Source organism: Cyprinus carpio, chromosome A25 (genome assembly GCF_018340385.1).
Source record: "Cyprinus carpio isolate SPL01 chromosome A25, ASM1834038v1, whole genome shotgun sequence".
NCBI lineage: Eukaryota > Metazoa > Chordata > Actinopteri > Cypriniformes > Cyprinidae > Cyprinus > Cyprinus carpio.
In genome coordinates this window covers 1,707,929-1,733,401 of record NC_056596.1, presented here as the reverse complement: position 1 = coordinate 1,733,401, position 25,473 = coordinate 1,707,929, and the positions used below count along the sequence as shown (strand labels likewise).

General features: G+C 35.2%; 2 long non-coding RNA genes across 2 annotated transcripts in view; one reads left to right on the top strand and one right to left on the bottom strand.

The window, feature by feature from the left end:
• LOC122135525 overlaps window positions 1–2,197 on the bottom strand; it is a 42,007-nt gene extending 39,810 nt beyond the window's left edge. Inside the window, exon 1 of the long non-coding RNA XR_006153570.1 lies at window positions 1,860–2,197. This is a non-coding gene — a long non-coding RNA (uncharacterized LOC122135525). The remainder of the gene's footprint in view (window positions 1–1,859) is intronic.
• A 3,884-nt stretch (window positions 2,198–6,081) lies between these two features.
• Window positions 6,082–9,345, top strand: LOC122135526. The gene is made up of 4 exons (XR_006153571.1): window positions 6,082–6,633; window positions 7,760–7,822; window positions 7,910–8,982; window positions 9,089–9,345. It is a non-coding gene; the product is annotated as an uncharacterized LOC122135526 (long non-coding RNA).
• The last annotated feature ends 16,128 nt before the right edge of the window (window positions 9,346–25,473 follow it).

The following is a 25,473-nucleotide window of genomic DNA, read 5'->3' as shown; positions in this document are numbered from 1 at the left end:
CATTTTGCATTTAGTCATTGCAGTTGTGGTTTTGTGACTTTGGAGCATCATTCAAATTACATTTCTATTGTTTTTTTTAATGCCTTCTTGAAATGAGACAGATAAATGTTCTATTAAAATTAAGATTTAAAACCAATTATGATTATTCAAAAATTACTATATGCATGCTTAAAAAGGCTGGGTTGTTTCAATCCAACTTTTTGGTTAAAAAATTAATAAAACAATTTAACCCAATATTTGGGTTAGTCCATATTTGACCTAAAGTTAGTGTGGCAAATTCTGATTATTACAAATAAGACTCTACAACCAATGCACCATCACTGAGTTTTCTACAGCCACGAGGACCAAAACAAGTTACCCAGGATGCTTTAGTGATGCACTAATAGAAGCTTTTACAGCAGCGATATGGCACCACATTCAAACCACGGTGACAAAGATGATATAGAGGAGTCAAGCGTGCTGCCAAAACCACCAAACCACAGTCAAACCCCACAAAACTAGCACTTTTGCTTCAGTCACTTTCATGGGCTCACTGTGGCGAGCAGAAGCTGTCTGGCAGATACTTACTAGGTTCATCAAACTACGTGAGAAAGCACATTCCACATAACTGTACAAGTTGCATAAATAATTATCATTTAAATATTATAGTGATGCTACAACAATCATATTACTTAAGTTTACAGTTATTAGAATAAGTGTAAAATAATGAAATGTGACCACTGCACTAAAAAAAGAAAAGAAAAGAAAACAGTATGGTATTTAATATGACATGATATCTGACGCAATCAAATGTTTAGTCAGGTTTTTAATTTATTAGAAATAAATTTGCATATTAAGCATTAAGTGTTCAGTTTTCCTTGTGAAGAAAATTCAGTGAATCTTAAATAAAAGGACACTAATGTAATATTAAATACCAAACTGTATAATATATGCACAAACTGAAACATAATAAAATGTTGCATATTTTACAGAAAACAAGTTGCGTTTTTAGAAAATTAGACTTAACCGTGTTAATGTTACTATTTATTTACACACATACTGAGCTAAAAATAAACTACATATAAAATCAATTGCATTTACATTTATGCATTTATGCATTTAGCAGATGCTTTTATCCAAAGCGACTTACAGTGCATTCAGGCTAACATTTTCTTTTAACCTAACATTTACCTAACAGTTATTTTGCCATTCTGTAATGTAAAGTTATCTGATGACAGTCTGATGACGAGCATTTAAGGATTGTGCTCTTCTACAATACACTGACTGCATTACCAAATTACAATATGCACTCATTATTATAATTTATTATCTTCATAATTCACATGCATCACATGGACACTGTAAGGCCTGTGCTAAAATGTAGTACTGTTAGTATAGCCACAAAAAAAGCAATCTGTCAGTAATGTATTGGTATATATTGAGAAGTTTGCTCATTTGAAAATCACTGACTGCATTATAGATTTACTTTAAGCCTGTAATATTTACATAAAAATGTGTATTTTCTATTGAAACTGATTTATATGTAATATGTTAAATTATGTTTCCAATCTAAAGCCTTGATGCTGCTGGTGTGTATTTACATACTATACATAGTCAAAAAATCCTATAAAACTATCTAAAGGTATCATAATATGGAAAAAATCCTAATGGGATCAAATAAGCTACAATTTGGAGATAGAACAGTTTTTAAAATCATTAAAAATGTGCTGCACACTGGCATTTTCTCCAGTGAGTATCATTATCTTCTCATTGTGTACTACTGAACGTATTCTAAAATATGCTGAAATTAGGATTGATTCTAAATTATAGGAATCCTACAGCATTTTTAATGCAGTATTAAACTTAACAGGTACACTCACCTTAAAAACACACCAGGAGATCGTTTTAGTAGTTCTGTTCAGTGTTTGGGACTTTGAGATCCGTGCACGGTCTCTAAACCAGTTCCTTCAGCGTTCCAGTAAACTTCAGGACGTCCTGACGAAGGGTTCTTGTGCTGTGGGACAAAGAGAAAGCCGAATCCCACAGTAAACTCCGTGAACTCATTTGATCGCATCTGTGTTGTGCGTCTTCGCGCGTCCTGCCGCTTCTTTGATTACGCGCGGTTACGCACTAGACGCCCTGCTTTCCACCATTAGATTTAAACATGTGAAGAGGGAAAGCAACTTGAGAAGTGTCAAAATCATCGACTGGAATTTAGGAATGCAAAGTAAGTTTGTATGCGGAACGATATAACAGCGATTTGGAACGGGAGACGTTTGGATGTGGAGTTTCGCGTCTGTTTGTTCCATCAGCGCACATCTCCACGTGCCTTCCGAGGAAAAATCACCGTGTAAAACATGTAATGTTTTAGTAAAGTCCTTATTTCGCTTAGCATGTATATAAACTGAGAGGAATCTTCATCTCTCCGACTAAATCCTCTTATCGAGAATATGTACCGCGCTGAATATTGGGTAACGCTTCAGAAATAGAGTTAATCAATGCACAGTCAAATTCATGTATGACGGTTTATGAATATGTCAAAGCGACATTTATAATTCTGTGAGAGTACTCATTTGTAAAATAATAAATAACAAATAGGTTAATTAGCTAATGCAATGATGCTTATATACATAAGTCATATATAAGTTAATATATAAATTCTGTAAAAAAAAATCTATCTATCTATCTATCTATCTATCTATCTATCTATCTATCTATCTATCTATCTATCTATCTATCTATCAGCCAACATTGTATTGAAGTAGAAATTAACATTTAAGAGTTTAACTTTATTCAAAACTGACATGCATTACACATTTATTTTGTTTTGTATGAGTTTATGAATGATTCTGAAGCTGTAGATGTGCATGTATAATGTATTAAAAATATTGCTTTAATTTATTACGGTAATTTATAAATATAAATAAATATAAATTATAAATGTGTGTGTGCATTAGATATATATTTATCTGTATCGCTCTTGCTCTCTCTCTTTCTCTCTCTACACACACACACACACACACACATTTGGAAATGTAAATGAACATGCAATGCAATAAAAAAAATTTGCAATAAAAACCTAATGCAACAATGTTTATTTGCAAGCATTTGTATATTGTTTATATTAAAAAAAGTAAAAATGTACAAACCGTTTATCATTATTATTTTACATTGGCATAAAGTAATCAGGTTAAATATTAAGCACTATTCATGAGTTCAATAAAGTAATAGAAAAACTTCAAATATAAAATAAAAAAACTTCCTTCAGCCTGGAGTTGAGATTTTATTTGGTTCCAGTTTTAAGAACTCTGACCTCTTTTTCTTGCATGTACTTATTCATTCCATTTGGATGTTAATTATCATTTCAGTGTCGTGTTGAGCTGACAGCACAGCTGTGTTTCCAGTGGATCACAGACAGACAGGTGATGTGTCCTGTCTGGCTCTTTGGCTGCGCACCAAGTAATGTGATCAATCAGAGGTACTTCAGAAATCCCGCAGTCGCAGGTGTCACTCATAAACAAACATGCTGCTCCAGCTTGAGTTCACGGAGGGCGTCTGTCCTCACGCGCCCCGGGAGCTTTTACCTGCTTGTGTCTTGCATGGCTGTTGTGTTCAGAGACGAAGAGCGAGGATCAGCCCTGATGACCCAGAAAGACGCTCATGGATGGGCCTAATTAGATCAGCCCGGTGTGACGAACGGGAGATGACGTCATGGCTCTGCTGGCCGGTCATGTGACTGGCTTAAATTGTGTTTGTGCTCTGATCTGGGATCAGATGACCACTGTAGTGTTACTTAATCATAAACTTCATTAGAGAACCAGGCTAAATTATATACATTAAAATATTATTTCTGATTGGATGAGCCACGTTAGATTTGTAAAATGCAGGATATTAAAAATAGCATTTGTTTAATCACACAGTATACAGTGTTAGATCTCAAGAATACCACTAATTTAGCCATTTATATAAAGTGTGCACAGCAATTTTGCATCATTCTCTCTGGCAGCAAGTATTTTTTTATTTTACATATTGTATACTTATTTTAAACGTAAATATATATTTTTTAATGTTTATGAAAGTTTAAATAAATATAAGTGCATGTTTAAAAACAATACGACATTGTATTTTTAACACTTAAAGTTATATACATATAATTTTCACATTTTAAGAAATAAATGTACATTTATGTTTATTCTCCTTGTGGCCTTTTTACAGATCATCTGATCTTTCTCACTAGACTCTCTCACTCTTTATTTCTTCTCTGTCAAGTTTCTCCTTTAATCACACCGGTCATCCCAGTATAGATGCAACATCTGGATTTCATCGCCGCTGGAGTGATGATAAACACTCTCACAGCTGATCCAAAACCCACATCGCACGGATGGAGGTGAGTGCTGGATATATTACTGTTAAAACACCTTTGAATGTCTTTCTTCAGGCCCTGCTTCCCCACAGAGGCCGGCCCTCGACTCGCTTTCAAAGCTGCCTCGTCCCACGCAATCAGATGAAATGTGCCGGCTTGCAGAGACTCGGCAAGTGAAACTTCACCAGATCTGTCCGAACTCACATAGGGTTAAGTTGTGTTGGATGAACAGAAGAATCCTCTTTTCCATCCTGATTGGTCAGTATAGGCCATGTGACACTCTACATCTTCTGATGTCATAAGATGCTTTGTATGAGGAAGAGATCCAAATTTCTTGGAGTCGTTATTTACTGACATTTTCCACTGCAGCTGTCAAATCGCATTCACACAGATTTTCAATTCGAATATGACGTGCTACATCACGATCGCAACTCACGGGGACATGGTGATGGAAAAATATATTTCAGTGTTTTTGCATTTGCTGGCAAAACCTTTGCACTTCCTCAAGAAATGTTACGTTCGCTCGCAAAACTTTGGATTCCCTCAAGAAATTTTGCATTCACTAACAAACTTGCGTTCACTAGCAAAACTTTTATGTTGTCTTGCAAAACTGTCTTTTCTATGTATATTTTTAAGCAAAAAATAAATAAATAAATAAAATAAATAAACAAAACTGCATATTTCTGAGAAACTTTGCATTTGCAGGCAAAATTTTTGCAATTCCTGAGAAACATTGCGTTAGCTAGCAAAACGTTTACATTTCCTTTTAAAACTTCCTTAGAAAATGCATTTGCTTGCAAAATATTTACGTTCCCCCAAGAAACATTGCCTTGGCTCTCAAAACTTTTGCGTTCCCTGAGTAACAGTGTAATTGCTCAAATGTTTGCACAAAATGTTTTTGTGTTCCCCCGAGAAACTTAGCATTTGCTTTGCAAAATTTTTGCATCCCCAAAGAAATGTTGCGTTTGCTCGTGAAACTTTTACGTTCTCCCGAGCATTCGCTAGCAAAAAAAAAAAAAAAAAAAAAAAAAATCAAAAATTTTGGGCAAAAAAAACAAAACAAAACAAAAAAAAAACAAAAAAAAAAAAAAACCCTTTTGCGTCTCCTGGAGAAATTTGCAATTGCTGGCAAGATGTTTGCATTCACCGGTGAAACTTTGTGTTTACCAGATCTTTTGCGTTCCCCTGAAAAACGGTGCATTTGCTGACAAATCGTTTCTCAAAAAAACTTTCCGTTTGCTCATAAAATGTACACATAACTTGAGAAACGTTGCACTTGCTTGCAACGAATGCAAGTTTTGCGAAATAAAACGTTTGCAAGAGAACATGAAAGCACTGGATGCATTTTTTTCCCCTCTCATTGTCCCTATATGGGCTCCATAGCGCCATCTTGCATATCATGACACAACTGAACTTGATAACCACACCAAAAAAGAAGGTTTTCAGCAAATAATAAATTCAGTTTTGGTCTTGATGCACCATATTTAAGTTTAATATATTTGAGATGGTTTGACATCTCAAAACCATGAAATTGAAATGTATCATAGCTTAAGTAACTTGAATAAGCATATGCATAAATCATATTTCAGAGCTTCAATGGCCAACTTTCAAATAATGACTTTGTGCACAAAGCTATCGTGTGTCTTCAGAAAACTTGAAATATAGTGCACAAGTGCTTTTATGGTCTTTTTGGACATCAAACGCTCTTTTATTGTATGAAATGTTGTGTTTCACAGGTTTGGAACGACACCAGGGTGAGTAAATGATGACAGATTTTTATTTAGTTCTTTCATTTTTGGGGTGAACTGTTCCTTTAAGTGCACAAAGCTTATTTTCTTATGATAATCAGCTCTTTGTTTTCCTAATTCACCATTTGCTTTGCTCTCTGTGTCGTTCATTAGCTTTCCCGAGTGTCATTTCAAAGGCTCATCACGGAAGCTTGTCTTATCTGATTAAAAGCGAATTAAAACAAAAGATTTCTCGGCACGGCGACACGCAAAGGCCTGCTTTAATTACCAGCACTTTGAACCCCGAGCGTGTAGAGCGTGGCGTTGTTCTCGTCACTGCGAGAGGGCACGATTGGAGGAGATGTGCGCGCTCGCACGCGCAATCAGCGGGTTCCTCGAGTTCTCTCGTGCACCTTCACCGGTGCGTGCAAACCGAGCCGAAAGCGCTAACAAATCTAATGACTAATGATGTGCAGGTGTTTGCCACCGATCCGGCCGCTGTGACCAAGTTTCAGTTTGCAGTGCAGCAGTTGGCGAGCGCTTGGGAAAGCTGCTCGTGATCCGGTAAGTTTGCGCTGAATGGTGCGTTTGAATGTAATCTGTCTCTGGGGACGAGGGGCCCCGCTAGAACCTGACACGAGAGAGACAGACGTAATCTGAGAGAAAAAAAGAACGCTCCACACAGCACTACAATGTGCATGAAGATCTCTGCCAGGTTAGTGAGGGTACCGCGCCACCTGCTGGTGGACAATAAAACTGTCAATCGTTTCAGTAACTCACTGACCATCACCAAATTTGAAAATAAAATGCATAATATAAAATATTTCACTAGATACCGCCCCCAACACCCCCCACCCCCAGCAGTTTCTTTAACAGTGTGAAACTTTTATTTTTAATAATATTTTTCTAGTTTCTAGCAAGTCTAGGTATTATGCTACGGATATTATGAATCAGCCTGGATTCATAAATCTCATGTAAATTCATCAAAAGGAACTTTGCATGGTATTTATTTACTTACTATGGTACCATAGTAAATGTGATAAATGTGACAATTGTGTTGTTTGCAGTTTGCACACTGTATTAAAGATAATCTGTAAAAATAGGGCACAATGTATTGTATTAATATTGAAGGTACATGAAAGAGCGGGTGTTTTGCATGTATTCTGAATTTTCCACTTAATTGCATTGTGTTTTAGGGTTAACAGAAATGTCTGTAAAATTGGTGGATAATGTCTGATAATGTTTTTTAAACAATGCATTGCTTAGCATGCACATTGTTTTATGAGTATAAAAGTGAATACAAAAACTTTTTTATCATTTATGCAAATACTTTACTATCATTTATACTTTACCTAAAACAAAATTTACCATAATATTGACCTATTTGCAAATTCATGGAACTGTGTAGTTTTGTACATGTTGTTTATTATTTGGTATCATTGTTTAGTTTACTATTTTTGTAAGTGAAGATATGTTCATGAGAGTGTTTGGTGCTAATATTCAATATGTATTGATATGGTAACGCTTTACAAGCATAAAAATGTTAAGTCATAGCTAATGCATGTCTGGTTGCCTATTTTTTGGAAGAATCGATTTTTATTATCAAGCTTAATGCCTATCATTTATTATTCTAGGGATCTCCTGAGATGACATTCATACAATGCTAACAGTTGTCTTTTCCTTCTTGCAGTCAGTAGACATCAGACAGAAGCTCAGATGAAGCTATACGTAGATCCTACTCACTGGATTATTGGTAGGCTATTAGTTGTGTGCTTGTGTGTGTTTGGTATCTAATATACTGCAGATAAACGGCCTGACAACTGCATTTTCTCATTCACAGCCTGCTGTTTCAATTATGTGCACAAGAACGTGATAATAGAAAAAACAAGAACAATGTAACTTTGAGCTCCGGCGACGTCTGCTGGCAGCTCTGGGTACTGCATCGTTCCAGTGCGGCTTTATTTTGTTACTCAAACAAGCTTGCTTTCCCACATTAACTTCCAAAACATTCTTGTAATAAAACATAGTATATTTCTTTGAAAAAGTGAAGAATTACCTCTAGCTGTGGTCTCTAAACTACTATTAACCTGACGTAGGTCCATGCTGAATTAGATTTTTTCCTTGCATCGCTCAGATTAATAGCGTTTCTCTGTGATTTAGCCCTGGAGATGTGTCTGTAATAGCATATGCCTTCCAGGCCTAATTACCCTAAATGCAATTTAAGTTTATTATCTTTTGTATCCAGGGAGAACTGCACAACTCCGTTATTAACCAAACTGTCCTCCTTTCTTACTGTCCGACAATTTACAGCAGGATTCAATCAAGTTACCGTAAGTAAAACCGATGATTTTTACTTTCGTTGACGGGAAAGCACTCGATGGTCAGGCCGCTGTGGGCCTCTGGTCAACAGAATACTTTTTGCAGTCTTCATCCACGTCCCATTGACGGATTTTGACCAAAAGCAAATAAACGGAGAACATTAGAGCAGAAGGCAAAGTATGCAGTGTGTTAAAATCCACTCTCATTCGAGTCACTTAACAGAATTATTAAGTATTGTATCTTTTATTAAATAAAAAAAAAGGCAAGAAAAACCTCAAACCTGGATTTGTTGTCATAGTCTGGCATCATTTTTCTGTCACTTTACTGTCTATCCAAGAAGACCAGCCTGAATTTATTTTGGTTTAATATGCATAAATGTGTGTTTTTGTATTTGTTGTGTATATTTTGTTGCATGCTAGAGTCTGATAGGATTAGCTAAGCAACATAATAACAGCACACTATAAGAAGAGTCATCGTCACTGGAGCATGGTCACATGACTTCTGCAGCTCAGGTGATTGGCTCAGAAAGATCTCTGAGAGCAAAGATGTCCGAATTGAAATCTCCAGGTATTACAGAACACCTTGTTTAAACAGGTAACACTACATTTTGGCTTAATTTTCCTCAGTCGTGTGCCATGCACTCATAGTTTTAGTAGCTTCAAGTAAATGTGGATTTTTGTCTCCACACCGGTTTTTCCAGACGTTCCTGGTGGCCCGTAACAGTCATCTGTCACTCATCGGCCCAGAAAACAGCACCTAATGGCTTTCACAAGTCAGCGTGGAATAACTGTTTATAATCCATCAGCCAGGCCTGTTTGAGTTCACATTGAGAGCTGAGCTCATTTTGCATACGGCGAATTTAAAACCAGCCTAATGTGGAAAATGAAACGCTTGGATCTGAAAAACACAACTTTATTAACAGGTCTGAGAATGCCATTGACATCCACGCTGACGATGAGGTCAAGACAAAAAATCGTATACTAAAATATAAGCCCAACAAAACACACACACACACACTCACTCATACAATGCTTACGGTTGTCTTTTCCTTCTTGACATCAGACAGAAACTCGGAGATGAAGCTATACGCGGACCACAAAATCACAGAGCATCAAACAATAAAAGCCAGTTTGATTTGTCTTGTTTGACTCTGTTGGCATCATTTGTGAGTCGAATCTCCTGAGGGTCCTACACGTTGTGCACAGAGTTGTTCCCTATCTAGTGGATTCCAGATCAGTCACTTCTGAGGTTTCAGGACATTTTAAGGATTAGTTCACTTCAAAATGTTCCTGTCTTTCTGTTTTCATTCGCAAAGAAATTAAGTTTTTCCAGGATTTGTCTCCATATTACGGAAGAGGATTAGGGCCAAGCAATAATAAAAAAATAAAATCATCTCGAGATTAAAGTCATTATATTGCGAGATTAAACTCATTAAATTTCGAGAAAAAAAGTCGAAATACAATCTTGAGAATAAATTCATTACATTACAGGCCATTAATGGCAATGCCGTACGGTTTTAATTTATCATAGCTGTCCAAGTGCCAGAGTGCATTTGGGTGAAGCCAGCGATAACCTTGCATTTGTCCTCTGGTAGTCATTTCATGTTGGACAAAAGCGAGTAGCCTACATCGCACAAATTGGACTGATTTTTTCTTCTAAAAAGACCTAGCCGCTTGCAAATTCACTTTAAAGTTCGTGTGCTAATTAATATTGTGTCATAATTAGCTAAAGTTGATAGTATTTCTTTGTTACTGAAAGAAAGTCTAAAATATAAGTGATCCAACTCTGCCATGTCCTCTATAGGCTATGCAATGAACACTGATCGAATGCGTTATTCTCTACATTTCATTTTGACTTTTTTTCTCGAAACACAACTTTATTCTCAATATTTAATGAGTTTATTCTCACGATTATTTCGACTATTTTTCTCGAAATTTAACGAGTTTTTTTTCTTGAAACACAACGACTTTATTCTCGAAATTTAATGAGTTTATTCTCAAGATTGTATTTCGACTTTTTTTCTCGAAATTTAACGAGTTTAATATCGCAATATAATGACTTTAATCTCGAGATGGTTTTAATATCTCTACAATAGCAAACCACCAGTCATTTTCTTTAACATATAATGGACTTCAATGGGGATCTTCGGGTTGAAGGTCCAAATTGTAGTTTCAGTGCAGCTTTAAAGAGCTCTACAAGAGCAAACCATCGGTCATTTTCTTTAAAAAATAAATAAATGTATATACTTTTTAACCACAAATGCTCATCTTGTACTAGCTAGGATTCACACATGGGTGTCTGGGATCTATAGAGCACTTTGAAATTGCATTGAAACCACAATTCAGATCTCAGTCTGTTAATGAAGTCCATTATATGGAGAAAAATCCTGGAATGTTTTCCTCAAAACCATAGTTTTCGACTCAAGACAGAAAGACATGGGTGAGTAACCCTTACGAAAAAGAAGTTTATTCAAGTGTGCTATTAGTATACTTCTTTTAAACTAAAAATAGGAAAGTATGCTTTTAGTTTACTTTTTATGTACTTCTCAGAAATATACTTAAAATGACATTTAAGTATACTTGACTTATACTTACAAAAAGTCTAAATATACTTGAACTTTACTTAAGTATACTTAATAAAATAAACTTGAAGTATACTACTTTTTGGTAAGGGAAATAATCAGGACATTGTTATTCTGGAAGTACACTACTCCTTTAAGAAGCTGTCTTAGAAGTTAGCTTCCTAGTTAGTGAGTGAACAGTGAAGAAACGGCTCTTAACTGGTTTAAAGTGATCTTGTTTTGTGGTTAAACTGGTGTTTAGCTGGTTTAGCTGTAGCTGGCCATGTGACGAGCCACAAAAACCTCTCTAAAACCATCAAAACAGACCAGACTAGCCTGATAGGAAACCAACAAACTAACCCAGGCTAGTTGTTCCCTATCGAGTGGATCACTTATGTAGTATATTGTCTTAGAAATGAGCTTGCAAGTTAGTGAATAAACGGCAAAGTAGCATGTTTTAAAACAGCGCTAATGTGTTTATGTAACAAGTCCTGCATTACAATCCACCTAAAATCAGACTTAGATGGTTTGCTGGTTTAAATGGGTTTTATTTTGTGGCCAGTCCAGTGTTTAGCTAGTTAGCTGGCATCCGAGGCTGACTGTGTGACAAGAGCCACAAAACCACTCTAAGACCACCGGAATAGTCTAGTCTAGCCTGGTTTGAAAGGCTAAGAAACCAACCTACCTTTAAAAAGCTTATTTAGCAGGTTAAACACAATTTCGCCAACACTGGTGGATAAATGTGATTTTTCTTGGATAAAGGGGATTCTATTAGCTCACAGAGAAATGAGGCTAACGCTACAGGCTAACTTGAGGCAGGGATTGGCCAGGTAAGCTGTCATTATCCGGAGAGAGATCGTGTTATTAAGATGTCACACGTTAGCCAGTTTAATAAGAACAGCTTGATTGATTGCACGAGTCCTTCGTGTGAAAGTCACATGTGATTATGTTTTCTTTGACAAGGAGCGCAAGCTTCGATTTCTAACCCAAACTCGGGTGCAGATGATCCCACAAGACCACTGAAAACATTGCATCGCCGCTCTTCTCGCCCTTATTGATGAGTGACCTGAGATGAACGAGCGGATCAGTCTTCAGTCTTCGCATTAGCTGCCAGGCCGAAGACTGACCAACAGTTTTGATTCTGTTTGAAAGAAATCTGTGCGATCGCCAAGAGCTCCAAGCCACAATGTCATACACACGTCTACGTTTACTGCAGATTTTCTGCTGAATGTAACGTGAACATCTAATATTGTATAAACAGTAATGAGTAATGAAGTGTGTGTGTGTTGTAAGATTGATTTCAGAAGTCGATGGACATCTGAGAAAACAATGGCATTCGTGAGGGCAGTTCTGGAGAAGTATGTCATCATTTTCGTGTTAAAATAGTCATAATTACGACATCAGTTGCGTCCAAGTTACTTTTTGTTTGAAGCAACATGATGTACGTTTTCTACAAAAACTTCAGCAAAATGCTAAATTCAATCAATTAAAATTTAATTTAAAAAAAATGCACATTAGGTGTTTTTGCTTTGTTTTTATTCGATTTATGAAGGGATGATTATTAATTTTACAGATGTAAATTTGCAGATGTGATTTTTTTAACCTGGGAATGTGACGTGATTATCATCTGTCAGCAAAGTGTGTGTTATTGTTGGGGCGATTAATGCATTTGTATGTAATAATAGGAAAACAATAATGTTTGTTTATTATTCGATCATTAAATATATTTAAAAACAGGAAAACTGGGGGAAAGAAAATGAATAAATCTGCCATTGGGGTAAGAAAAAATTAACTTAATTCAAAGAAATTATAATTTTGCTAACCTCATCAGCATGATTTACAGTAAAAACTGTTTAATTTAGTTAATTTGGTTTTATTTATTTATTTTTGTCTTAGTATTTGGGCAATTAATACATTTGTATTTAATAATAGGAATATAATATTGTTTTTATTATTTGATCATTTAAATATATTTTCCTATCTAAAGCACTGTAAAACATTACCCCCCCACCCCCCCAAAAGAATAAATAAACATTGTTAAATCAAGATACATTTAACTGACAAGCAGAATGACTTAAGATATTAAGTCTCATTTTCTGTAAAATGTATGAAAATTAAGTGAGTTTGTGCTTAAAACAAGAAAAAAAAAAATTGCAAGGTGGGTCAAAAAAACAAACAATTAATTCAAAGGGAAAACTAGATTATTTTACTAACCCTATTGGCAGATATTCTTTCTTGTTTTCAGGAAAAAAAAAAAAAAATTAATTTCGATACTTTTCAGAAAACAAGACTTCGTATCTTGAATCATTTTTCTTCAAGTTTTTTTTTTTTTTTTTTCAGTATACATTTTAATAGTTTTCCGCCTTGCCTTTTAATTTGGAAATTAAGCTAAATAAGTAAGCAAACTTTGGTAAACATAAATAAATGTTAAAAATATTTTAATAAATATTTAAAAATATATATTGCATACCACTGACTGTAGTAAAGAATCAAACTAAATAAAATATGACAAAAAAAAATATTTATTTATTTATTTATTTATTTATTTATTTATTTATTTATTTATTTATGTGTTAAAATATTTATTTATTTATTTATTTATTTATTTATTTATTTATTTATTTATTTATTTTCATCAGTTTCCATCATTTCAGTGATAAAATTGACCATATTCAAAATGTGTTCACATTACCAGAAAACACAACCAGTGTTAATATATGGTGCATGGCAGTGGTCAAAATACTACTTACAAAATGACATTAATTAATGATTCAGATAGCAATAAAATAACCACACAACCTTATTTTTTTTCAGGTGGTAGAAAAACAAGACATTCTTGATTTGAATGGCAAAAAATAACACACTAGCTGTAAATGTTGAAATAATGTTAAAATATGAATTGTCAGACCATTAATGCGTGTTGCATTCTCAATAATGCCACCAGGGGTGCTATTTTCATTTGAATGCCATGAGTTTTCATTTCATGCCAGCTTTAGATTTAACACATTAATACACAATCTCTTGGTGAACTGAGATGTAAAACTGCTGTGTGTTTGAGCTTTAGAAAAAGCGGAGTGTGTAGTGTGTGTATGCATGTTTTGGATTTGTAAATGCACACCACACCCCACATTTATTAAACCCACTGTCTTATTAAACATCTGCTGACGGAAGACAGCATGCATAAAACATCCAGAAGATTTATTGAATTTTATTTTCGCCTCATGTAATTCTGCTATGCATTACATATTCAACCAGATTTAACTGGCCCTCATAACTTCAGTTCAGCTTAATACTTTTCTTATTTTAAGATCTCACGCATACGCTTATTGATTTTTCAACACATTCTCACTCCGAACATGTCAGATATTGAGCCTGTAGGGTTACCAGACACACAGTCTCATTTATGCATACTTTGTGTAAGTACAATGACATTTTTAGTTTTTAATGCTTTATATGGTTTTCATAGCACAAATTGATTTTTTTTATGAAATGGCTGGGAAGTTTGGGACGAGTTAACGGAGATCGCCCGCATGGTTGCATCAGCATCTATGCTTATACGATCTCGTATCAGTTTGATCAATTTGTAGACATTTTTAATGCGACATTTGTGTAATTAAAAGGATGAGTAGTAGGTAATAGTCTCTTACTGGCCTGTTTAGACAAGCTCTCCATAAAACAGACAAAAAAAGCCCTTGCAAATTAAAAATAATTATTTTAAAGGCGCACAGGCCTATTATACAGACTCTTCATTTTTAATAGTATTCTATTATTTTGAATGCATTTAATATATTATACTTTCAAGAAAGTGTTTTCATTGGGTTTGTGAAAGCTGTTTTTGTGCATGTTTTGGTTGCATTTACACAGTTTTGACTAGCAGGCGTCACCAGCGTGTGGTGTTTCGAACGCTTCGAAACAGCGAATCATTTTGTGAAGCAATTGATTCGAATCGGTTAGTTTCTCCCATCACTATTCGATACAGTTGAGGAGTAAGCCTCGGTGCTCTGCAAAGCTTCATTTCACCATCACTACACTCAACAACTGACAAAGAACAACAGAAACACTAGGGCTATATATAGAAGGGAGAACAAAAGGCTCAATGAGTTGCTATGGTAACAAACGAGGAAGTGGGTGTGGCTGATTAACTGTCAGACAACTAACAAGGGACAAAGCACACAGGCGCTGCGTCCGAAATCGTATACTTCCATATAATATAGTACGCAAAAAAACGTATGTGAGGTGAGCAGTATGTCCGAATTCGTAGTATTCGTAAAACAGTAAGCGAAAAGCACTCAGAATACATACTTCTGAAGTGTGCATTGGACGGACACTTTACTATCCCATGAGGCCACGGGAGAGGATTTGTGAATGGCAGTGAAGCGACGGAATGGACGTTGATAGGTCATGTGACAGTAACAAGGTGGAAATAGTTCGTCCGAATTTCATACTACCCATATTCATACTAAATAGAACATGTTTTTAAACGGTTGTGAAGTTAATTCAAATGTACAGTACATACTCAGTGCGCAATTTCGGATTCACCGAGGGACTAGACATGAAGAGTGATCGAGAAACTATGGAAACCAAAAAGGGTAACTATGGACACAAACAAGTCACACAGCAAGCGAGGCACATCGAAATGTAATTTTCGCCATTTTTAGTAAAATACAATCTTGAAATGTCAACCTTTACCGTTGATAACATTCTTATGAACACCTTATTCCAAGTGTTACTTTAGTAGAATTGAGATACAAATCTAGTTTTTAAATAAATTTTTAAATTAGTTTTAATTGTGTAATTTTCTTTTTTTCTATTAGTTAAAGTTTTAGGAGTTTTCTTTTTACACCCCCCTCCCCCCATTTTTAAATTTGTCTATACAATTATTATTATTATTTATTTATTTTTTTTGGTTTTTCATTTATTTTAGAACATCAAGTAAAACAAAGCAAAAATTGGAAATGTTACATTGGCAACCTGCTGAAATAAATTTTTTTTTTAATCTATTTTTTTTTTAATTCTGTTAACACTTATTTTATTTCAAGTAACAAAAATATTATTGATTTAGGTTTAAGTTAACTATAATAACCCTTGAAGTATCAAGATTTGTGCATAATTCAAGTACCTTTTAACATTTTTTTTAAACTTTTTTTTTCAAGAGATCTTCATTCTTATATATTTTTGTCTTGTTTTCTAGTATAAATACCTAAATATTCTTAAACCAAGATGAATGTACCTCAGACGCGAAATGACTAGATATTAAGTCTTGTTTTCTGAAAAAAAAAGTTTTTGCTGAAAACAAGAAAAATATCTGCCAATGGTTTCTTCCCTGTGAACTGAGTTTTACTTTTCTTTAAACATATTAAGATATTTACGTTAATTTTGATACATTCGTCAGAAAACAAGACATAATATTTTAAATGATTCTGCTTCTGAAATACATTTACCTTGATTTAAGAATGCTTAGATATTTGTACTGGAAAAACAAGACAAAACTACCAAATAAGAAAAGCATTTTTTCACAGCGTACAGAAAATCCACAACTGATATAAACTGCACTGATTTGATCCGACAGCTCTAACTATGGTTTCCAGAAGTGTACCAAGACAAATGATTTCATAAACAGGTGCTTGACACCACACCGGAATTATACACTAGATAATGGGGAATTACGGGAGAGGTGATAAATCAATATTCTCTTGCAGCGACGGCAGCAGTATGTAAAACTACTCTACTGCACTCCACATCATATTTCAAGCAGGAGTTCAGACTGTATTCCTGTTATGCCCCGTTTGGCAGCTGCATTGTTGGGTCCGTCTGTGTAATCGAGAATTTGCTTTTCCTTCTCAGGAATCATTCTTCAGATGTGGCTCGTGTTGTGATTTCATTCGTCAGTGGTTGAAACTAAACTGCTCTTATCTGCACTTCCTGTGTTCGGCCTCCCACCACACTGTGAAAAAATGATCTTCTTACTTAGTATTCCTGTCTTGTTTTCCAGAACAAATATCTAAACATTCCTAAATCAAGATACATGTACTTGAGAAGCCAAATGGTTTTGCTTTCCTAAAAATTGATCTTGTGTTCTGAAACGTAATGAAAATCATTTGAGTTCAGGCTTAAAAACAGAAAAAAATTATCTGCCATTATGTTGAAAGAAAATTAAAACTTAATTCAGAGGGAAAGCATTTATTTTTCTGACCCTATTGGAAAATAATGGTTCTAATTTTCAACAAAAACTAACAGTTTTTCACAAAACAAGCAAGCATCTAGCAGTTCCTTAGCAGCCACCTAAAACACCCTAGCAGCAATCTAGCAATACCTGAAAATGGTATTGTTAGATTGTTGCTAGTAATTAAACTAAACTAAACCACTTTGATGACAAACTTTGGCTCAGGCATTTCAGAATGACCAAAGCATTTCAGATGCTGTGCAACAAGATCGGTCCACTTGTTAGTCCAGTTATGCCATCCCATCATGCAACGTCACATTACTTTTTTAATGTGCATTGAGAAATGTATTTAGTAAATGTGTTTCCATCGTAGTCATGTGCATGTTTTATCAGATAAAAATATATATCCAAGTCACATTATGCTAATTTTTAGAATTTGTGTGCATCTTGGCTTTTCCAATTTAGAGTTTTTTTTTTTTTTATAAATAGGTGGATGGAAGCATAGCTATTGTAGTCCCTGATCAAAAACGAGGCAGTTTAGGCTTTTGGAGTCACTTGATGCAAAGTGAACCTCATCTGCAAACAGAAAATTAGTTTCAAAAGGTTTCTGCATGAGGGGAACATAACTTCTTATTGACTTCTCTTGGATTCTTATCCAAGCTCTCAAAATGTGGCATTCAGGCTTTTGGCGTCCAGCAGCACAACCTCAAAAAAGCCCTGCTTTCCACTCCAGACATGTCCCAGCATTCAGACTCTCAGTAATCACGCTGAGAACAGAAGCCAGACGGTGGGTTCGGCCCGGTGTATCTGCATATGCTCCTGCCTCACGAGTCCTGGATTCAAAACGCTCATGACTCGGCATTCATTATCCATTCCAAGCTATGGCTGAATGGCGGTGCATTGGGGATTTATGTCGGCCTCGATTGCCGTTTTTATGATGTTTGAATCGGCTGCTCTAGTAAAGGTCATCTAGATGGTCCAATTTGAGGTCAAATGTTTTCCATTACAGTAGCCTTCATTGTTAAAAGGCGGCACAAAAAATTAGCGTAAATGCCGCTGTTTGTACAGCTAGAGAATGTCACAACCAGATTTCTATATTTTCTGAAGAAAATGTGAAAGCAAGATCGTTTCTAGGTTATTCTATCTGGTTGCTAGGGAGTTGCTAGATGGTTGCTAGGGCGTCGAGGGGTAGTTGTTAGGAAATTGTTTCTAAGGTCTTGCTAAATGGTGGGTGGGGTTTTTCTAGGTAGTTTCTAGGGAATTACTAGCTCATTGCTAGGGCGTTCTGTGTGGTTGCTAGGGTGTTATGGTTAGTTGCTAGGAAATTGCTAGATTGCTGCTGGGGTGTTTTAGGTGGTCGGGAATTGCTAGATGGTTGCTAGGGTGTTATGGGTAGTTGTTAAGACAGTGTTATATGGTCACAGGGATATTCTAAGTGTTTGCTAGGAAATTTTCTAGATGGTTGCTAAGCTGTTCTATGAGGTTGCTATGGAATTGCTAGATGGTTGCTGGGGTGTTTTAGGTACTTGGTTGGGAATTGCTAGATGGTTGCTAGGGTATTCTAGGTGGTTGTTAGGGAATTTCTATATTGTTGCTAAGCGGTTCTATGAGGTTGCTATGGAATTGCTAGATGGTTGCTAGGGTGTTATGGGTAGTTGTTAGGAAACTGCTAGATAGTTGCAAGGATATTCAAGGTGGTTGTTAGGGAATTTCTAGATGGTTGCTAAGCTTTTTTATGAGGTTGCTATGGAATTGCTAGATGGTTGCTAGGGTGTTATGGGTAGTTGTTAGGAAACTGCTAGATAGTTGCAAGGATATTCAAGGTGGTTGTTAGGGAATTTCTAGATGGTTGCTAAGCTGTTTTATGAAGTTGCTATGGAATTGCTAGATGGTTGCTAGGGTATTCTAGGTGGTTGCTATGGAACTGCTAGATGTTTGCTGGGGTATTCTTGATAGTTGCTAGGAGATTACTAGATCATTGCTAGGGCGTTCTATGTGGTTGCTATGGAATTGACAGATGTTTGCTGGTTCTAGGTGGTTGCTAGGGAATTATTGCATGACTGCTAGATGCTATAGGCAGTTGATTGGGAATTTCTAGATGGTTGCTAGGGTGTTCTAGATGGTTGCTAGGTGGTCACAAGGGTGCTAGTTGTTAGGAAACTGCTAGATGGTTGCTATGGTGTTATAGGTAGCTGCTAGGAAACTAAAAATGTACAGATTGTTACAAGTAGCTGCAAGAGACTTTCTAAATAGTTCCAAGGCTGTTCAATGTAGTTGCTAGGGTATTGTAAGATGGTTGCTAGGCAATTGCTCTGGTTCCTGGGGTGTTCAATGTAGTTGCTAGGGATTTTTTTTTAGATAGGGTGTTCTAAGTAATTGTTTTGGAAGTTGCTTGATGGTGACTTCAAGTAAAGTAAGTAGGTTTTATTCAGATTTCTAGCCCTAAATGTGAAAATTACAAAAATGATTGTGAGACGATTATGTGACGATTAAACCAAATGAATCAGTTTTTGGTACAGTTGTTCGCAGTACCTTCGTCAGTAACTGCGTGTGTCCTGCTGTGGAAGGCCTGTAGGGGCTTGAGCCGTGGACAACTAGAGGCTGTGTGTGAATGCAGATGTGGCAAACCTAGACGCCTCTCTCGGGTTTGGCAAGCCGGATAAATCTATTTCCCTGGCTAGGAAAGGGGCTTCCAGCTGAACCAGCTCCCACACAAACACAACCTTGCCCACTGGCTGATTTTATTTAACCATTGGTCAAAAGTACTTAATAATATTTAAAGAGACAGAAGGACGTTTCTTCGCCAAAACAAAAAAAAGTTAGTTTGCTTCTCCGTCCTCCAGCATTTCCAGTAGAGAATGAGTGAAATGCAAGGAAACAGAGTCTGTTAGGATCGTTCAGGTGGTCATGGCAAACTCAGAAGGAAGACAAGAATTACGTCAGGTTAGCGCAGATGCCGATCTAGTGGTCAAAAATGAGAGAGTATAGTTCTTGGCAATAACAGACTTAAAGGGATAGTTCGTCCAGAAAAGAAGATTCTGTCATTAATTACTCACCCTCATGTCGTTCCAAACCCGTAAGACATCCGTTCATCTTCGGAACACAAATTAAGATATTTTAATGAAATCCGAGAGCTTTCTGTCCCTGCACTGACAGTCTATGCAACTTTCACATTGATGCTTCACCAAGTTCATAAAGAGATCGTTAAACTAATCCATATGAATTGAGAGTCATAGTCCATGTTTTCTGAAGAGGCTTGATTGCTTTATATGATGAACAGATTTAATTTAGGCTTTTATTCTAAGCTTGAGCTTCTGTTTGTCATAACTGATGCATGCATTGATTAAAATTTATATGTGAATAAAAGCCTGAACATGCATCACTGCCTGTATATTAATTTTTATTTTGAATTTTGCATCATAGTAAAACATGTTGAGATAAAAATCTTGCAGTTGTTGTATATTATTTAAATGGATTTGCAGAGTGATACATTTTAATTTTACTGTCACATCAGATGGACTTCATCTACAAGTTTATTAAAAATTCGCATTTTAATTTTACTGTGCGATGGACAATTAAGAATCAAATCACTGAGTATCTGAAATCAGGTTTTCTAATAAAGTGCAGATAAAAAGGCAATAAGTAATTGCCTTTTAATCTCACAATGTTCCATTAAAATCAATAAAGTGCGTGAGAGCGAGAATAACTCAACACTGAACAAAAAATTAACATTTCACACTTTCCAAAAAAAAAATGAAGCATTTGACAATTCGACAACAATATAGTATCTTTACAGTATCATCCGAGGGTGCTCTTGCATTTATTTTAGGGTGTTTATATTTAAAATTGACTTTGACATACAATACGACCACAAGTTTAATTGCAACATATAAACATTGCTATTAATAGTGTTCACTATTTTTTTTTGAATACATGCCATTAACTAACTGCATGATTTTTACTGTACATTTCTGCCATTGACATAGTCACCACTGACAACTTAATTTTATGTAAAGCTGCTTTGCAACGATTTGTAGCATGAAAAGTGCTATACAAACAAACATGAGTTGAACTGAATTACTCGCCGGACCCCCGGTTGAAGACCCTTCATTCAAAATTTATTGTTTTGCTTTTTGAAGATGAATGAATGTTGCTTTGAAATGACGTGAGGGTGAGTAAATGATGACTGAATTTTCATTTTTGGCTGAACTATCCCTTTAAATACCCAGAACTCCAATACATACTGTACATGTTATTTTCAGCCCTGCATTAGATTCTTTTGACAAATCCCATTACAGATACAGTACGTTTAACTCAAGGAGTTAAACTCTGGAGAAAGTAAACGTTAGCATTCATATTCATCCTAATGGCAGATGTTGGGTCACCGGTGAAGCATCTGTGTGATTGCAAAACAACCACACATACATGCTGAGGCTAACTGGAACATGTTAACCAGCCAAACCCTGACCGAATGACAGTCTGGGGTAAATCACCATCTTTAATCTTCTGGTTTGCTCAATTCGGTTGTGTCATCTGCCTATGAAGTGCTAGCACAGCGCATAAATTAACTCAGACAAATGAAATGAGTCAAAGTGTGGTTTTCCGCAGGACATTTGTGTAAACTCTGCTATTAGCATTTACAGTAAATAGAGGTTGATCATTTCACTGACTCGCACGCTTTGGTATTCAAGAGGGTTTGGTATTTTTATTCACCTTGTCATTTATTAGTGGCATTTGTTACTCTAACATTACGTAACTTTAGAGCATAATTAGTCTGCTCGTGGCAAGACATGGTTTTGTTCATGGTTTTAACTTCAAACCGTTTCTTCTGGCTAAAATACGAGTCCATAATCCAGTATAAAAATGTATAAAAATGCAACATAGGGAAAATCAAATTAATTAGAACATGGTTTAAAATGTCACTAGGTCTTGGAACAGATCCAATGTATCAGAGTATATGCGCAGATTGCAGTCAATACAGAAAAAATATCTATTAATTATATCTTTTACATTTTGATTGAATGAATGTAGTGTCTTTAAACGCAAGTAAACAAAGACATTATAGTAAATATTAATATTAAACGTGACCCTGGAGCACAAAAGCAGTGTTAAGTCTCTGGGGTATATAGCCAAAAATACATTGTATGGGTCAAAACTATCGATTTTTCTTTAATGCCAAAAATCATTAGGATATTACGTTAAGATCATGTTCCATGAAGATATTTGGTAACTCTCCTACCGTAAATATATTAAAACTTAATTTCTGATTAGTAATATGCATTGCTAAGAATTCATTTGGACAAATTTAAAGGAGATTTTCTCAATATTTAGATTTTTTTGCACCCTCAGATTCCAGATTTTCAATATTGTCCTCTCCTAACAAACCATACATCAATGAAAAGCTTATTTATTCAACTTTCAATTAAAAAATTGACCCTTATGACTGATTTTATATATAAAACAAAGTATATACTTGTCACAGTTATGCTAAGCCACGGGTGTCCAAACTCTATCCTGGAGGGCCACTGTCCTGCAGAGTTTAGCACCAACCCTAATTAAACACACCCAGCTAATTAAGGTCTTACTAGGCATACTAGAAACTTCCAGGCAGGTGTGTTGAGGCAAAACTTTGCAGGACACTGGCCCTCCAGGGCCGAGTTTGAACTCTAAGCTAGCCATTGTTTTTCTATCTCATGGAGAAGTCATTTGTGTGCATTTGACCTGTTTGTATTTATATGACATCATTCTTTTGTCTTTTTTGAAGTCCTCTTGGAAACACATTGGACTCGAATAAAGCGCAAAACCGTCTGCACGCACATCAACATGTGTGACGCATTCTTCATGTGGCGTGAAAACACAGTGACAGATGCCATCCTGACAATTGGACGCCATAAAAGCAGCAGATTGGTAGTCCTTTAAAGATTTTAATGAAGCTAAATTAAAAAATTACGGCATGGTGACAAACAAGACCATCGTTTTATGCGGACGCTTCAAACACTGCCATGCCGCAACAATCACCCCCTGAGCAACTTTATATTGAGGCTCAATCCATCAAGCGCCCATCTGGTGTAACAGTGAGCTTGTTTTGAAGTGCGCTCTTAAAACTGTAGAAGAAGGGATGTCAAGGAACAAAGCATTTCTGTGGTTTGTTGGGTTTCTCTGTCAACAAAAATGAACCATCTGAACAGATGAGTGACATACTAGTGCCATTAGCAGTACTGAAGAATCATTACTTCATAAGTGTGTGTGCGTCCATCTGTGGGCCGCCACGTTTACATTTGTTAAAAGATCTCTACTGAAGGCCTCGGGTTTTGTCTCCATGGGAAGAAAAATCTCAGATGATCTCTTAATATCTCAGTTGTTTCTCCTAGGCAGATTATGGGGAGCAAATAGAGACTTTTGCTTAAATCAGATGTTTCTCCTTATATAACATAAAGCTGGTTGGTATACATATAATATAGACAATTGATTAGATGTTTTTTAGATGCCATTTTTTGGTGTAATTTAATGCTGTACACATCCGTAATGTATTTCATTTGCCTTTATTTGAGGTCTTTCATATGGACAATTGCAATTAATTAGATTTTCTTATTTATTTATTTTTTTAAATGTTGATTTAATTTTAATGCCTTTCTAAATTCTGTGCACATATGTCTTGTCTTTGAATTATCTTTCTTTGATGGTTTTTATATAGACAATTGCAATTAATTTGATTGCATTTTAAATTTGTATTAATTAAATTTTTTGTCTAATTCAGTACTGTGCACTTTTGTAATGGGCTTTTATGGACAGTTTATATATATACAAATCCAATTAATTTGATTGCATTTATACTTTTCTATTTTTTAATTTTATTTTATTAATTACATTTTTAATTCTAATTTTTAATTTTAAAGTAAGTCGCTTTTGTGTCTTATTCAAAGCTGTACACATATGCAGTGTCTGTATTTGAGGGCTTTTATAGAGACAATTTATAAGGCTTTTTTTTTTACTTAAAAAAGATTCTTATATATATATATATATATAGATATATATATATATATATATATATATAACTGCATGACTATATATATATATATATATATATATATATCAATATTTTGCATGTTCATGTTATTTAAGGGATTTTCAAGCTGAAAATTTTCAAGTAATTTTATTTAAGATCATCAAAGAAAACTGCATGACTAGACATTCACTGCATTGCTTGAATTACTGCATACCATAATTCCCTGAAATTTAACTAAGTCATAAATCTAAAGACTCCTGTTAGCTTGATTGATTGTTGGTTATCAGGAGTTGTAGGCATGCCAGCTGCTATTAACCATTGCCATACCACAAACACACACAAAGTACCACCCAAAACCAGTTTGCATTCATGTACAATACTATATTTCTGGTGTTGCCATGACAACATTTTTTCTTCTAAGAATGCTGAGTATTCATTCTAAGCTTTAAAGTATTAGCTTCTCAGAACATGCTTATTAAATGTACTCCATATAATCCAGTGAAATCATATGTGTAATCCTGGGCGGTTGCTTTTCACCACAAGGGGGAGTGTTGTTTTCTCATTCCGCAGAGAGGTAAACTCTCTTTCTGAACCTGCATGCAAAAAAAAATATAAATAAATAAAAATACTACATATTTTTTAAACACATCATTGCATTAGATAAAGACTTTTACTTTTTTAAAAAAAATTAAAAATTCAACCCAACTGATTGCAATTGTCTATATAAAAGCTCTCAAATAAAGACAATTTAAAGACATTACAAATGTGTACAGCATTGAATTAGGCAACAAACTAAAAAAAAAAAAAAATTCACTTATTTGAAATGTTCACTGTTTTAAATAGTTTTATGCAAATATGCATCTTTTAAATCGCTTGTAAACCATCAGCCTCTTATAAGCAGATTTGATGATTTTTCTCTTGAACTTTCTTAGAGGATATAAAAATAGACATATCAGTTGAAACATGAGCTTTAAAGTCTATGCTGATAATACAGCTCAGATAATTGTGTTTCTGCCAAATTTGATGAGACATGTTCGGGTTCATTTTGAGTTTTGAAGACTTTTTGATTTGGGGATTATTGTTGAGATCTATTTTGAAGCTGTAGAGAAGAAACATATGAGACTTTGAATCTCTTTACTTCCCATTTAATCTGAAATAGAAACGACTGAAATATTAAACGTCTTATGGAAATGCATCCTAAAAACCAAGCACTGTTTCAAATGCATTTCTAAATCTAACATTTTTATCCACAAAATAGGTTTTTATGTTGGTACATTGCATGCAAATCTGTTAGTAAACCAACCACTGATTCAAATGCATTGCTTCATATAGTATTTGACACACACATACACAAAA